At 52.6% G+C, this 14,835-nt stretch overlaps 1 protein-coding gene across 1 annotated transcript in view; it reads right to left on the reverse strand.

Annotated features, from left to right (window-relative positions):
• LOC138265670 (serotransferrin-A-like) overlaps positions 1-14,835 on the reverse strand; it is a 478,400-nt gene that overhangs the window by 262,826 nt on the left and 200,739 nt on the right. The window lies entirely within an intron of this gene.

Raw genomic sequence — 14,835 nt, forward strand, 5'->3', positions numbered from 1 at the left:
ATCATTCGATGAATGTACAGATGGTATGTTTGGCAGACCAGTACATCTCGCAGGTAAATGCTATGTTCCCTGGCTCAGTGCATGACGCCTACATCCTGCGGAATAGCAGCATCCCTTATGTGATGGGTCAACTCCAGAGGCACCGTGTGTGGCTATTAGGGGACTCTGGTTACCCCAACCTGTCATGGCTATTGACCCCAGTGAGGAATCCCAGGACCAGGGCAGAGGAGCGCTACAATGAGGCCCATGGGCGGACTAGGAGGGTGATCGAAATATTGATGGATCACTGAGTCCCTGTTGTTCATGTCTTCTTCCTCTGCTTCCTCGTCTTCTCTGTCCATAGGCTCCACAGCTGCAACCACACCGCCATCTGGACCATCCTCCTGCAGAAAAGGCACCTGTCGTCGCAATGCCAAGTTATGAAGCACACAGCAGGCCACGATGATCTGGCACACCTTCTTTGGTGAGTAGAATAGGGATCCACCTGTCATATGGAGGCACCTGAACCTGGCCTTCAGGAGGCCGAAGGTCCGCACGATCACCCTCCTTGTTGGCCCAGGGGCCTCATTGTAGCGTTCCTCTGCCCTTGTCCTGGGATTCCTCACTGGGGTCAGTAGCCATGACAGGTTGGGGTAACCAGAGTCACCTGCAAATGGTGAGGGAGAACTGTTAGACACACACTAACCTGGAGATATATCCCCAGACCCAGACAACCATTCCCACTGACTTGCCTCCAGGTGCTCATCTAATAGCCACACACGGTGCCTCTGGAGTTGACCCATCACATAAGGGATGCTGCTATTCCGCAGGATGTAGGCGTCATGCACTGAGCCAGGAAACTTGGCATTCACATGGGAGATGTACTGGTCTGCCAAACATACCATCTGTACATTCATAGATTGATAACTCTTCCGGTTTCTGTACACCTGTTCACTCCTGTGGGGGGGGGACCAAGGCCACATGGGTCCCATCAATGGCACCTATGATGGTGGGGATATGTCCCAGGGCATTCCTGTGGGATGGCGGATTGCTGACAACAGGTCTGGCTCCAACTGGGTACACAGTTCCTGGATTGTGGCACAGTCAAGCCTGTATGTGATAATCACATGTCGCTCCTCCATTGTCGACAGGTCCACCAACGGTCGGTACACCGGAGGATGCTGCCATCTCCTCACATGTCCCAGCGGACGGTGCCTATGAAGGACAACAGCGAGCACAGAGTCAAACAACTCAGAGGTACGTACCCACAGTTTACCCAGAACACCAATCATACACAAAAGGTGGCATGCATGTGTGTTGAGTCTAGGCCTAGGTATGTGTGACGCAGTTGGAAATAAAGCCATGTGGGCCCCTGAAATGGCGGCTGCCTGACCTCTAAAGTGTGACAATGGGATCTGAGTTAACTGCGCTGGCATTGTACACCGTCGCGGTAGGCGGTCGAAGACCGCGGCGCAATGCTGCATTGGTTAACATTGGACCCTATGGGTCCCAGGAGCCAATCACGATGTACGCCGGTGGTGACGGTACGCACCGCCGCGGACGTGACTGCCATTTTCTATCTGTTCAATCACTCGATACCTGATCTTCAACAGGAGAGGACCTACACTGCAAGTGCTGCTGTGACCTCGGTCTGGAAGAGACAATGGCTCGAGTGTCTGGGGAAAGGGCCCCTGCCTTCACATCGGAGGAGTTGGAGAAGCTCGTGGATGGGGTCCTCTCCCAGTACACGCTACTCTACGGTCCTCCAGACAAACAGGTAAGTACACAGGGAGCATGTTGTATGGGCTATGCCTGTGTGGAGCGGGCTGGATGTATGAAGGAAGGGGGGAGAGTGCAGCGTGCATGAAAGACGGTGAATGCATGTGCCACATGGCAAGGGTAGGGATGGGGGCCAATCACTTTGACGGTGCAGTTGGTAATAACTTCTCTTTTTCCCCTGTACATTTCATGTAGGTCAGCGCCCACCAGAAAAAAGACATTTGGTGTGCAATCGTCAAGGACGTCCGGACCCTGGGGGTCTACCACGGACGGAGCACCCACTGCCGTAAAAGATGGGAGGACATTCGCCGCTGGAGCAAGAAGACGGTGGAGGCTCAGCTGGGGATGGCCTCCCAATGTGGGAGGGGTGCCCGTCGCACCATGACCCCCCTGATGTTCAGGATCCTGGCGGTGGCCTTCCCCGAGTTGGATAGGCGCTTGAGGACATCACAGCAGCCACAAGGGGGTGAGGACACTCTCATTCTGCTGACTTTGCGCACAGTGGAGGGGTCTGGGTGGGGGAGGTGGGTTGTGGGTTTCCCTTGGCCAGGGCGAGTTCCGTAGGCAAGGCCCCTCCGTAAGGCAGGCCATGTGGCACCCAACCCCACCTCTGTAGAGTGCCAAGTACACCTAGTCATGCCCCTGTGTCATCTATGTGTGCAGATGTCGTCCATAGCCTTGTAGGCCATTTCCCAGGAATTGAACAGTGGAGCCCAAGAGCGCGGCGTAGTGCAGGGGGCTTCTTTGTCTGTCATGTCCGCCAACTGTAGAGGTAATGCATGCACTCAACATGCCTTTCTTCTGTCCCCCCCCCTTTTTGTGGTCTTCTTGTGTGCCTTAGCATCATCAGGCGGAGGAGCAGTGGCACCGGAGCACGAGGGAGCTGCATCCCACCTGGCCCTGGAGGGCAACACTACGGAGTCTGAATTCACCAGTGGGACTGAGGGCGATGGGAGCTCCACGGTGGGGACAGCAGCTGACACCAGGGACACGGACTCCTCCTCTGATGGGAGCTCCCTTGTGGTGGCGGCAACATCTGTGCCCCCGCATCTACAGGTACAGCCGCCACCCCCCCTACCAGCACGGCCCTCCCAGCAGCCCCTCAGCCTTTGCCCCATGCCCACTCGCCCAGGAGGGTGGGCATCACCTTCGCCCCAGGCACCCCAGGCCCCTCAGTGAGGAGGCCATTGACCTCCTCAGGTCCCTCACTGTTGGGCAGTCTACCGTTTTGAATGCCATCCAGGGTGTAGAGAGGCAGTTGCAACAAACCAATGCATTCCTGGAGGGCATTCATTCTGGTCAGGCGGCCCTTCAGCGAGCTTTTCAGACTTTGGCCTCAGCACTGATGGCAGCCATTGTCCCTGTGTCTAGCCTCCCCCCTCCAACTTCCTCCACCCCGACCCAATCCCCTGTACCTCAGCCTATCCCAAACACACCTACAGACCAACATGCACACATGTCAACACCCAAGGGGAGCTCAGGCAAACATAAGCACCACACATCCCACAGGCATTCACGCAAGCATCACACACATGCAGACACACCAACATCCACTGCCTCCACTGTGTCCCCCTCCTCCTCGTCTCCCTCCTCTCTCCTAGTCTCATCTACACTCACACCTGCATGCACTACCTCTACAGCCACTACGTTCCTCTCCGGCACACCCACCACCACACCCCGCTCACGTGCAGTCACCACCCCCACTACCATTCACACGTCCCCTGTGTCCTCTCCCAGTGTGTCTGTGACGCCCCCTCCCAAGATACACAAACACAGGCACACACCCACCCAACAGCCATCCACCTCACGACAGCCTCCAGCGCATGCACCTTCACCCAAAGTCACCAAACGTACACCTCCTACAACCACCACCTCTTCCTCCACTCCCAAACCCCCTCCAGCTGTCCGTCCCAGTGTCTCTAAAAAACATTTCCTGTCCAACCTTGACCTCTTTCTCACACCTCCCCCACCCGTCCATCTCATAGGTCCCGAACTAGCACCTCAGCCACAACATCTCCGGGACCAGTGGTGCCTGTAGTCACCAGAATCTGGAGTGCACCGGCCCCCAGGGCAGCCAGTGTGGCACAGAGCCACAGCACAGAGATTCCCCCATCTGTGAAGCATTAGAAGTTGGCCAGTGCCCGGCGGGAGAGGGAGAAGACTTCAGCCACCAAAGCCGCTCCCAGGGGTCCCGGTGGGAGTGTGGAGTCAGCTGTGACACCTTCCAAGATGGGGAAGGGCCACAAGAAACCCGGCAAGTCTCGGAAGAGCAGCACGGCGGAGAAGACCACCATCATCCCCGATGCCCAGGAGGCCACCGCCAGCACCAGCCCAGCTGCCCAGGAGGCCACCGCCAGCACCAGCCCAGCTGCCCAGGAGGCCACCGCCAGCACCAGCCCACCTGGCCAGGAGGCCACTGCCAGCACCAGCCCAGCTGCCCAGGAGCCCACCGCCAGCACCAGCCCACCTGGCCAGGAGGCCACCGCCAGCACTAGCCCCGCTGGGCTATGAAGGATCGCCAGCAAAAGCCCCGCTGGGCTATGAAGGACCGCCAGCAAAAGCCAGCTGGACCATGAAGGACCACCAGCAGCTGAGACCCTGCAATGGAGACCGCCATCTCAAGCACCGCTGAACAAGGCACCGCCATCTCAAGCACCGCTGAACAGGGCACCGCCATCTCAAGCACTGCTGAACAGGACACCGCCATCTGAAGCACCACTGCACAGGGCACTGCCATCTCAAGAACCGCTGAACAGGTCACCGCCATCTTAAGCACCGCTGGTCCATGAGCGGCAAGGGCACTGACGCAACTGAGTCCGTCACTGGGTGAATGATGCACTCTGGGCACCATGCCCCCTCCAGAACCAGTGGATAAAGGCATCCACTATCTCAGTCCTTAGCAGGATGAAGCACTCTGGGCACCATGCCGCCACCAGAACCAGTGGAGAAAGGCATCCACTACCTCAGTCCTTAGCAGGATGAAGCACTCTGGGCACCATGCCCCCTCCAGAACCAGTGGAGAAAGGCATCCACTACCTCAGTCCTTAGCAGGTTGAAGCACTCTGGGCACAAAGCCCCCTCCAGAGCCAGTGGAGAAAGGCATCCACTACCTCAGTCCTTAGCAGGATGAAGCACTCTGGGCACCATGTCCCCTCCAGAACCAGTGGAGAAAGGCATCCACTACCTCAGTCCTTAGCAGGATGAAGCACTCTGGGCACAAAGCCCCCTTCAGAACCAGTGGAGAAAAGCATCCACTACCTCAGTCCTTAGCAGGATGAAGCACTCTGGGCACCATGCCCCCTCCAGAACCAGTGGAGAAAGGCATCCACTACCTCAGTCCTTAGCAGGATGAAGCACTCTGGGCACAAAGCCTCCTCCAGAACCAGTGGAGAAAGGCATCCACTACCTCAGTCCTTAGCAGGATGAAGCACTCTGGGCACCATGCCCCCTCCAGAACCAGTGGAGAAAGGCATCCACTACCCCAGTCCTTAGCAGGATGAAGCACTCTGGGCACAAATCCCCCTCCAGAACCAGTGGAGAAAGGCATTCACTACCTCAGTCCTGATCAGGATGAAGAACTCTGGGCACAAAGCCCCCTCAAGAACCAGTGGAGAAAGGCATCCACTACCTCAGTCCATAGCAGGATGAAGCACTCTGGGCATCATGCCCCCTCCAGAACCAGTGGAGAAAGGCATCCACTACTTCAGTCCTTGGCAGGATGAAGCACTCTGGGCACCAAGCCCCCTCCAGAACCAGTGGAGACTGTTATCCACTTGAGAGACTGTGGCTTTGCACTCCCCAGGATTGAACAGTGGGCAAACCACCCACTGTAGAGACTTGAGAGACTGTGGCTTTGCACTCCCCAGGATTGAACAGTGGGCAACCCACTCACTGTAGAGACTGTGGCTTTGCACTGTCCAGGATTGAACAGTGGGCAACCCACCCACTGTAGAGACTTGAGAGACTGTGGCTTTGCACTCCCCAGGATTGAACAGTGGGCAACCCACCCACTGTGGGGACTTGAGAGACTGTGGCTTTGCACTCCCCAGGATTGAACAGTGGGCATGTGGCCCCCTCGTGGATTTGGTGTTGTGCACTCAAGCGGCTGAGGTGCCCACCTTTTCCCTCCCCCTGAGGTGCCTGTTTAGTTGCTGTCTGATGCCCCTGCTGTGTTCTCTCCATCATGGTCGGGGATCTTGTGTGGGCCTCACCCATACTGTGTGGTCCCAGTGTTCCACGGACTTTCTTAGAGCACTACCTGGACTACTGTGCTTGGTATATCTTATGTACATGGTGTATATATATATTTCTGCGTACTTGCTTTTAATATATCACAATGGTTACACTCATTTTCTATTGTCTTTGCATTCTTCTGGGGGTTTGAGGGGTGTAACTGTGATATATTGATATGCATTAGTGTGTGTGTTGTAGTGGGTGAGGGTGGGGGTGGGGGTGGGGGTGTTGCGTATGTGTGTCACTGTTTTTTGCCTCCCCCTCCCCTGTGTCGTAGGTGCAGTACTCACCGTGGTCTTCGCCGCCGGCGTTCGTGCTCCTGGTAGAGGAGCAGGAAGACTATTGCAGGGAGAATTTGGAGTTCCGGGTCCATGGCGTCCTCGTTACTCGTGGAGTGTGTAGAGGTGAGCGTTTTTCCTTCAGGATTCTGGTTTCTGCCGTGTTTTTATCCGCGGTGAATCCGCCCCGGAAAAGGTTTCCTGTCATAATAGTGTGGGTGGTACATTGTCTCCCGTCTGTCTGTTGGCGGTGACCGCCAAGCTGTTTGTTTGTACCGCCGTGGTGGTCGGAGTGTTAAAGTGGCTGTCTTCGTTGGCGGTTTCCACCACGGTCGTAATTGCAAATTTTTTACCACCGGCCTGTTGGCGGTCTTACTGCAGCTTTAACACCGACCGCCAGGGTTGTAATGACCACCTTTATATCACTTTTCAGTGATATCTGAACATATACTTATTGCATTTTAATAGTTTTGACCTGCATCTTATCAGATAAATATTATGGCCCTCATTATGATCTCGGCGGTTGTCAGCGCTTGGACAGTGGGTAACCTGACTGTCAACCAAAGACCCCATTTCTAACAGTGTTGTAAAATGATACTAAAGGACGCAAGTACTTGGGGAATGCTCCAGAAAGGACATTACACAAGAAAGGAAGGGAAGCCTCTAGAAGCTAATCAATCAAAGGATTGCAAATTAGAGTGACAACGAAAAACAATCAATGGTGTACTGTTGGTGGGTTATAAGTCTACTGAATAGTAAACAATTCATCTTGCAGTGTGCGTCTTGTATGTGAAATTAAAAAATGAGTGGCGATGAGGCACTTCCCCAGGAGACTGATAGAGTCAGATGATTGATGCTCTAACGTAAGCGTCATACACTCAGGAGAGAACCCTAAGCCAGAAGGGAGGGTCAACTCTGACACTGAGTTGAACACAAGTGAAACAGAAACCAGGCTCTGGAGGACAACACACATTGCTAAACAGTAGCAAAGTTATAGGGGAAGGGAGGAAACAAATAAGTTGCCTATGTCGAGAAACTATGGAAGGATTTAAACTCGCTCATTGCAGAGGCTACTAGTCCAGATGTGTCAAGGCAGTCAATTGGAATATCACAAATGATTGTGTAACAGCAGTAGCTGAGCAGATTGCCTTCATCTTTGATGGCATGAAATACATCCAACACAGCCTGGAAAAGTGGGTCCCAGGGAGGGATTGCTGAAGACATGAGGTCTCTCCCCCCCCCCGGGAATTTTGTGGACGGTGGTACAGCCCACGGGCGCCGTTTGGGGCACCGTTTGGGCGAGGGTGGTAATATATTTAGTGTAGAGTTGCGGAAGTGGTTATTTGTAGGGTGTTGGTTTTGGAGCGTGTTAGCTGCGAGTCATAAGTTAAATTAGCGGACTCTGCAGCATGCGCTACTGCGGTAGGTTGTTAGGCACTTACTTCCAGGACAGGCAGTGAAGCGAGGTATGGTTCGGGAAGAGCACAATGGACAAACAGGTCTCAACAGCACTTCAGTTACTCAAGGAGGCTGGGCGCCTCGACTTGTAGTTGGAGGGCGTGGTCAAGAGGTTGCACCCAGCGTGTAGAGTGGCGAGCGGGGTGGCCTGCTCCCCCCCACGTAGTGCGCGGACCGCAGAGCGGCAGGTAAGGTTGGGAACTAGGGGGCGTGGGCCACGGTAGGGCGTTGCCTGGGCATCCCAAAGGCGGAGTGCAGGCACGCCGGCCTAACCCTCATTAATTACAGGATGGCCCGAGCACACAGTGTACTGCTATGGGCGGGCGGACACGGACCGAATGCGGGCAGGGCTTCGTAAAAATAGGTACGTGGTGCGAAGGGATGGTGGGAGGGACCAAGTGAGCCAGGTATGGGCCCAGAAACAGGAAGAACCAGTGGGGGAGTCAGACGGGGGAGGGAGGGGGCCACATAGTAGCAGGGAGCATGGGAGGGGAGGGAGGAGGGGGGACCAGAGTGGTAACAGGGTCAGAGAAAGAGAGAGTAGATAGCCACGAGGACAGTAGCAGGGTCTGGGGGATGGAGCCGGATTTGACTGAGGCAGAAAAGAGGGGGGTTTGGAAGAGGGGAGAGGATCACCTAACCGGCCAGGGGGACACAGTGGCGGCGCAGGGGTTGGGGGCAATATTGTAATGGAGGGAGGATGAGGAAGAAGGGGAACAGGAGGTTGAAGAGGATGGAATAACATTGAAAGTGCGCCCGCGACGTACATATGGAAGGCGTGTGGGTGCAGATGACTCATGGGGGATGCAAGGAGAGGACCGTTCAGCAGGGGGAGGGGAGGATCTTGAGGATGAGGAATGGGATGAGGGGCAGCAGCAGGAATGTGGTCGGGTTCTAGGTTTACGGCTCACTGGCACATCGGGCCTTCTTTGGCAGTGTCAGAAGCACGGGAGACAAGGTGACTCAGGCGGGTTTGAAGTGAAGGCGGGGCCCAGCGCTGCTGGCTGAATAGCGTCAACACGGACGGAGGAACAGGGAAAGTCAGCTGCTAAGGTTGGCATGAAGGGGCGGAAAGGGTGTTGCGCCCTCTGGCGCCGCAGCGCCCAACAGTCAGCGGTCTGGCCCAACGGAACAGCCAGGAAGGCTGCGGACAGCCTCCAGGCAGCTGTAGTTTCATGCGGACTATACTGAGAAGCGTAAGAAGAAGGCTAGGGTTTCTGGGTGCGCCCTGCTCAGTGACTGTGGTGGAGATGTCAGCAATGAGTTGCTGGACTATGAGGAAGATAGCTTGGAGGAAGGAGAGTTAGGAGAGGATCAGGAGAAGGAGTGGTGGAGAAAGAAGGGGGGTGTCTAACGCTGTTCATCAGTCGTTTTAGGTACCGGACAATGCGGACGGTTCTGGGAAGTGCCTATATAAAGGGGTCTATGTACTAGACGTCGGGGTTGGTCCGGATAAGAGGGGGAGTGGCATTCAGTACAGGGGTGGCGGAGGAGTCAGGTAAGTCCAACGACGTACAAAGTGTGGAGAAGGTGAGTGGGAAGCTGAAGCCCCTGCCCTATATGGGTACGGCTAAACCGCTCGGGGACCATCTTATAGCTGCCACAAAAGAGATGATATGGAAAGGGGAATATGTAAAAATGCTAAAACTGCTATATAGGGAAGTACGGTCGAAAGAAGGTTCTAAGGAGGAAGAATTTGAATTGGTTAAACACCCCAGAGACCCAGTAACGATAAAAAATTTGACTGCCGCATTTTTGATTTTTGCAAGTGTATACTGCGAGCGTTTCCCAGAAAGGTTTGTAGCACTTTTTAAGTGTATGGACGTGATTCGGAAGGCGTACCTAAATTATGGAGGATATGCTTGGGTACAATATGATGAGGAGTTTCAGGCCCGTATGGCGGCAGATTCCGATTTCTCTGGAGAAATGATGGCAGCATACGATGGGCCCTTCCAAATTTGGCAAAACCATTTTTACGGGCAGCGGTTTGCCCATTAAGTACCGGCCCTTTCGAGCAGGTGCAAAGGGAGGGTCTGGAGCACAGGGAAGTGGTACGGCGAAGACATGAGCTTGTTGGGACTACAACAAGAGACTTGGTACTCTTGAATATTGTAAATTTAGGCATGCGTGCTCCAAATGAGCTTGTAGGCATGCCATCATTGACAGCTTTGGGGAGCACCGCGGGGAACCAGTCTCCTGGACAGGGACAGTCCTATGCGGGAGGTACCCAAAGGGGGTCAGGGTCCTGCCCGGGCAAGAGGGAGACAGGGTACTTTGAGAAAAAGCTTGTACGCCAGTTAAGGTTGGCAGGCTTTATTTCTGGCTGGAGCGCTATGATGACAAACAACAGGACATTTATTGTTAAGGGTGATTGCTTCACGGTTTTGAGTTGGGATACACAGGGTCTAGGCAGCAGCGTTGGGCCGAGAACTTGCGGTCGATCTGGAGTAAAGAGGAGCTGGGGCAGCTCAAATTGGCAAAAGAGGTGGCGGAAGGGCGCATAGAAGGTCCTTTTTCAGACTGGCCCCTGCAAAACCTCATTGTTTCCCCATTGGAGTTGTTCCTATGAAGCAACCGGGGCAATATCGCTTGATCCACCACTTGTCCTGGCCGGAGGGTTCTTCTGTCAATGATTTCATTCCAGAGGAAGTCACTAAGGTGTCATATGCGTCTGGTGATGTGACCATGGCAATAGTGGAGTCGTTGGGCCCGGGGCATTAATGGCAAAAACAGATATAAAATCGGCTTTTAGGTTGCTGCTGGTGAATCCTCTGGAATTTGAGCTGTTGGGCATTCAATTCCAGGGCAGTTGGTATGTGGATAAAGCACTCCCTATGGGCTGCTCGATTTCTTGTTCTCTCTTTGAGTGTTTTAACACATTTTTGCAGTGGACCTTTGAGACCATGACTGGACACAAGGAAGTTACACATTACTTGGATAATTTTTTCTTTGCGGGAACTAAGGGTTCCCACTGTTGTGCGGTGGTCCTCTGCCAATTTCAGGAAATTTTGGGGGACGTGTGCTTACACCTGGCCCCCAAAAAAACGGTGGGGCCCTGCATGGCCTTGGCCTTCTTAGGCATTGAATTGGAAATGGAAGCCATGATGGCTCGGTTGCCAGCGGACAGACAGACAGCTATGATTGAGGCCATGGTCCAGCGGAAGAAGGTGACGGTCAGGGACATTCAGGTACTGCTTGGGCACCTTAATTTGGCATGTAGGATGGTTAGAGCATGGAGGACATTTTGCAGGAGATTGGGCATGGCTCTCTCAGGGTACAGTCTACCACACCACCATGTGCGACTTATCATGGGGGTATAAGAGGACTTGAGGATGTGGTGTGTATTCTTGGAATCATTCAATGGTATACCAATTCAGACATGGCCGTGGTGTGAATGGGATGTCCGAATTATTTCAGATGCGTCGGGGGCGTAAGATTTTGAGCTGTACTGAAAGGGAAAATTTTGTCCGGAGGAATGGCCGGCGGCGTGGCGTGCTGGCGGGCGCATCATTGCGGTCCTGGAGTTGTTTCCTTTGGTGGTAGCAGTGCTTATTTGGGGTCACCTCCTGATGCATAAGAGGGTGCTGCTCAGGGTTGATAACTTAGCAGTTGTTCAGGTGGTCAATCGCCAGTTGGCTTGGGACGTACAGGTTTTGCAGCTGCTGCGCATCTTAGTTTTGGAGTGCTTGTGCTGTGACATCTCTTTCTGGGCGCGACATGTCCCGCGTGTCAACTATAACATTGCAGATGCTTTATCTTGTTCACAGTGGGAGAGGTTCCATAGGTTGGTTGCGGATGAGGCATTGTGCAGGACGACCATGCCGGCAGCTCCGTGGATTGTAGGAGACAGCGGATGTTGCGGCTGGTCGTGAATTCCTTGGCACACTCCACTCAACAACCATATGTCAGGGCGTGGCGTGAGTGTTTGGGGTCAGGGGCTCGGAAACGGGACTGTGACAAGGACAGATTGGAGGATGTGGTAAAGTTTATTATGGATATGGTGGGGAAGCGTTTGTCAAGGATCACCATTGCAGGGAAGTTGGCAGGTATTGCGTTTATGGGTATAATGTTGTGGGGCTACGCACCGTCGGCGGGTGAATTGGGGCACAGGATCCTTGAGGGTTGGGCCAGAGAAGAGAAGTCGACAGAAAGGGTGAGGCGGTCTATAACGCTATGCCTTCTTAAAGAGGTTATGCAGGCGTTGAGGGTGCTGTGTTTCGACGAGGAAGAATGCCAATTGTTTTGCACCCTAATGTTTTTGGATGTTTTTCTGGGCATTCTGGGTTTCGGAATTGTTGTCGTCTGGAAAAGCACTGGGTATTTAGTGGCGAGGTGTTGGGACAAGATGCTTCACAATTTGGGACTCACTCTTTTCAGATATGGATGGCGACGGAGGCAGAGTTTAGAGGATGGAGGACTGGAGACTTGTTAGAACTGGGAAGATGGAAGTCGAATGCATAAAAGAAGTATGTGAGGAAAGAGGTTACTGAGATATGATTGTAACACATTTTTCTCTTGCTGCAGGTTCTGTGCTCGGACCAGCGGTGCGCTTCATGTCCATCTGGGTTGTAGGCCATTTATTTGTCAAGTGGGCCCTGAGACAAGCATGGAGTACGGCTATTGGGGACAACTTGGGTTTCGACAGTTACAGGTACCCTGTACGATGGGAAGGTAAAGGGGGGAGGCGATGGCAAGAGTTATTAGGGACATTGCAGCAGGTTCGGGGAAGGGGTTTCTGTCCGGACGTGTTACTTATCCATTTGGGAGAAAATTATTTGGTCCAAAGGACAGGTTTGGATATCATGAGGCATATGAAAAAGGACTTGCATGAGATTCAACGACAATGGCATGGTTGTCATGTGATGTGGACAGCCTTTATCCCTCAGAGGATATGGCGAGGGGTGAAAAAGCCAGGTGCAATCGAAAGAGCGTGCCCGAAAATCCATAAAGAGATGCACTTGTTTTGTAGAGAAAATGGGCTCACTTATTTGGAGTACAGGGATTTACGTTTTGAAGACAAGGAGTTTTTTTAGGAGCGATGGAGTACACCTGTCCTTTATGGGCATGGAGTTGTACCTGCTCCAGCTGAAAGAAGCTTTGAAAGGGTTGTTCAGGGAACCATAACTACGATTACATAACTACCACACTAAAGGGGCATTAGTAGGCCAAGAGGTGACTGACTAGTGACGGTTGGGGGGGTATGAAAAGGGGGAGGGTACCCCCCTTTTTTCTGGTGGCAGAGACAGAGACTGTTCACATGACAATGATAATTGATGGACAGAAAATCTGCCAAGACACTTGAAGATTGGAAGGGGGTGGACAGCAGCAGGGCAACAAACTCAGGGAATTTGGCATTAGGGTTTGGAGACTTGCAGGTTCAATGAGTAGGTGGCAGCAAGTGACTATTAAGGTGACAAAGCAGATTCAACAAAGAAAGCGTTACAAAAGGAAGACTGGATTAATGAACTGCAAGGTTAGGGGAAAGGGAGGGGGGAGGGTAGGGGAAAGGAGGGGGGAGTGTTTTGGTTAGGCAAATTGGATGTATAGTGAGGCGGTTAGTTTTGTGAGGCTTGAGGCCCGGGTATTGTTCTTGTGAGTGCACCTGTTTCCAATAAAGCGGCCTTTTACACACAAAAGGGTGTAGTGGTGCGTTTTCCCTCTTCCACAAGTGGGTCCCGGGGGGATTGCGGAAGACATGAGGTCTCCTCCCCTCCCCCGCCAGAATTTTGTGGAAGGTGGTACTGCCCACGGGCGCTGTTTTTGGGCGCCATTTGGCATTTTTTGGGTGGGAGTGCTAATATATAGAGGGGCCATTTTGTAGAGGGCCTCCATTTTAGGGAAGGTGACACGGTGGCTGAAGGAGGCAGACATTTTTCCCTCCTCCCACCCAGAAGTTGGGAGTTTTTTTTCTTGGGGGCACTGGTAGGGGATGAGGTGCTATATAGTGGCCCTCTTTTTTGGATAATGGGTGCACGGGAAGGCATTGGTATTCTGTCGCTGGGAACAGGTGAAGGTGGAGACAGGGACTGTTCACATGACAACGATAACGGATGGACAGAAAATCTGCCAAGACACTTTCAGATTGGAAGGGGGTGGACAGCAGCAGGGCAAAAATGACAGGAAATTTGGCATTAGGGTTTGGAGACTTGCAGGTTCAATGGGTAGTGGCAGCAAGTGACTATTAAGGTGACAAAATGGATTCAACAAAGAAAGCGTTACAAAAGGAAGACTGGATTAACAAACTGCAAGGTTAGGGAGGGGGAAGGTGAGGGGGGGAGCGTTTTGGTTAGGTAAATTGGATGTATAGTGCGGCGGTTAGTTTTGTGAGGCTTGAGGCCAGGGTATTGTTCTTGTGAGTGCACCTGTTTCCAATAAAGCAGCCTTTTACACACAAAAGGGTGTAGTGGTACTGTTTCCCTCTTCCTCAACCGGCTTTGTGCTGTGTTTGGAGCAAATTTCAGCCTTTCTCCAGTTTAATAGCTTAGAGGTGTTTAAGAACATGGAGTGACACTGAGTCAAATGCTTCTCCATAACCTTGTGGATAGTGAGAAGGATTGTGATTGTCCTGTAACTTTTAAAGTCAGTCATATATGGCTTTAATGAGTGGGTTAATTACCTGGTTGCCCAATGAACCGGAGCATCTCTTAAGGATAAAGAGAGGCTGATAAAGTTATAGGGCTGCAAAGTGATAGCAGACACATTTGCCTAACAAACTGGCTATGGGTCAAGAAACTTCAGGTCAGACAAATCCAAGGCCCGATTTTATCTGACCTGCACAAAAGCTCCCAAGATGTGCACTGTCTTATTATCTTCTTAGTTGTATGATCTATTTTAAGAAAAAATTGTGGTAAGACTAACACTGATGCATTGTGATTTGGTCATTTTGGAGGAACATCTCGCTAGAAACATAAATAATTCAACAATACAACAGAGCCCTCATTATCCACTTGACCCAGACAAAAGCCTAGATGTGATATCATTGGTTCTGGCCACAAGGAAATATGTTTTACAGCATGTGAGCTGGGCTACTCCCATGTAGGGGTAGCACTACTTAAATTGAGGCCTCCCTGATCAACAGATTCTCTTTCTTTAATCCAATGTCAACCAC

The sequence above is a fragment of the Pleurodeles waltl genome, chromosome 11, assembly GCF_031143425.1.
Source record: "Pleurodeles waltl isolate 20211129_DDA chromosome 11, aPleWal1.hap1.20221129, whole genome shotgun sequence".
Taxonomy (NCBI): domain Eukaryota; kingdom Metazoa; phylum Chordata; class Amphibia; order Caudata; family Salamandridae; genus Pleurodeles; species Pleurodeles waltl.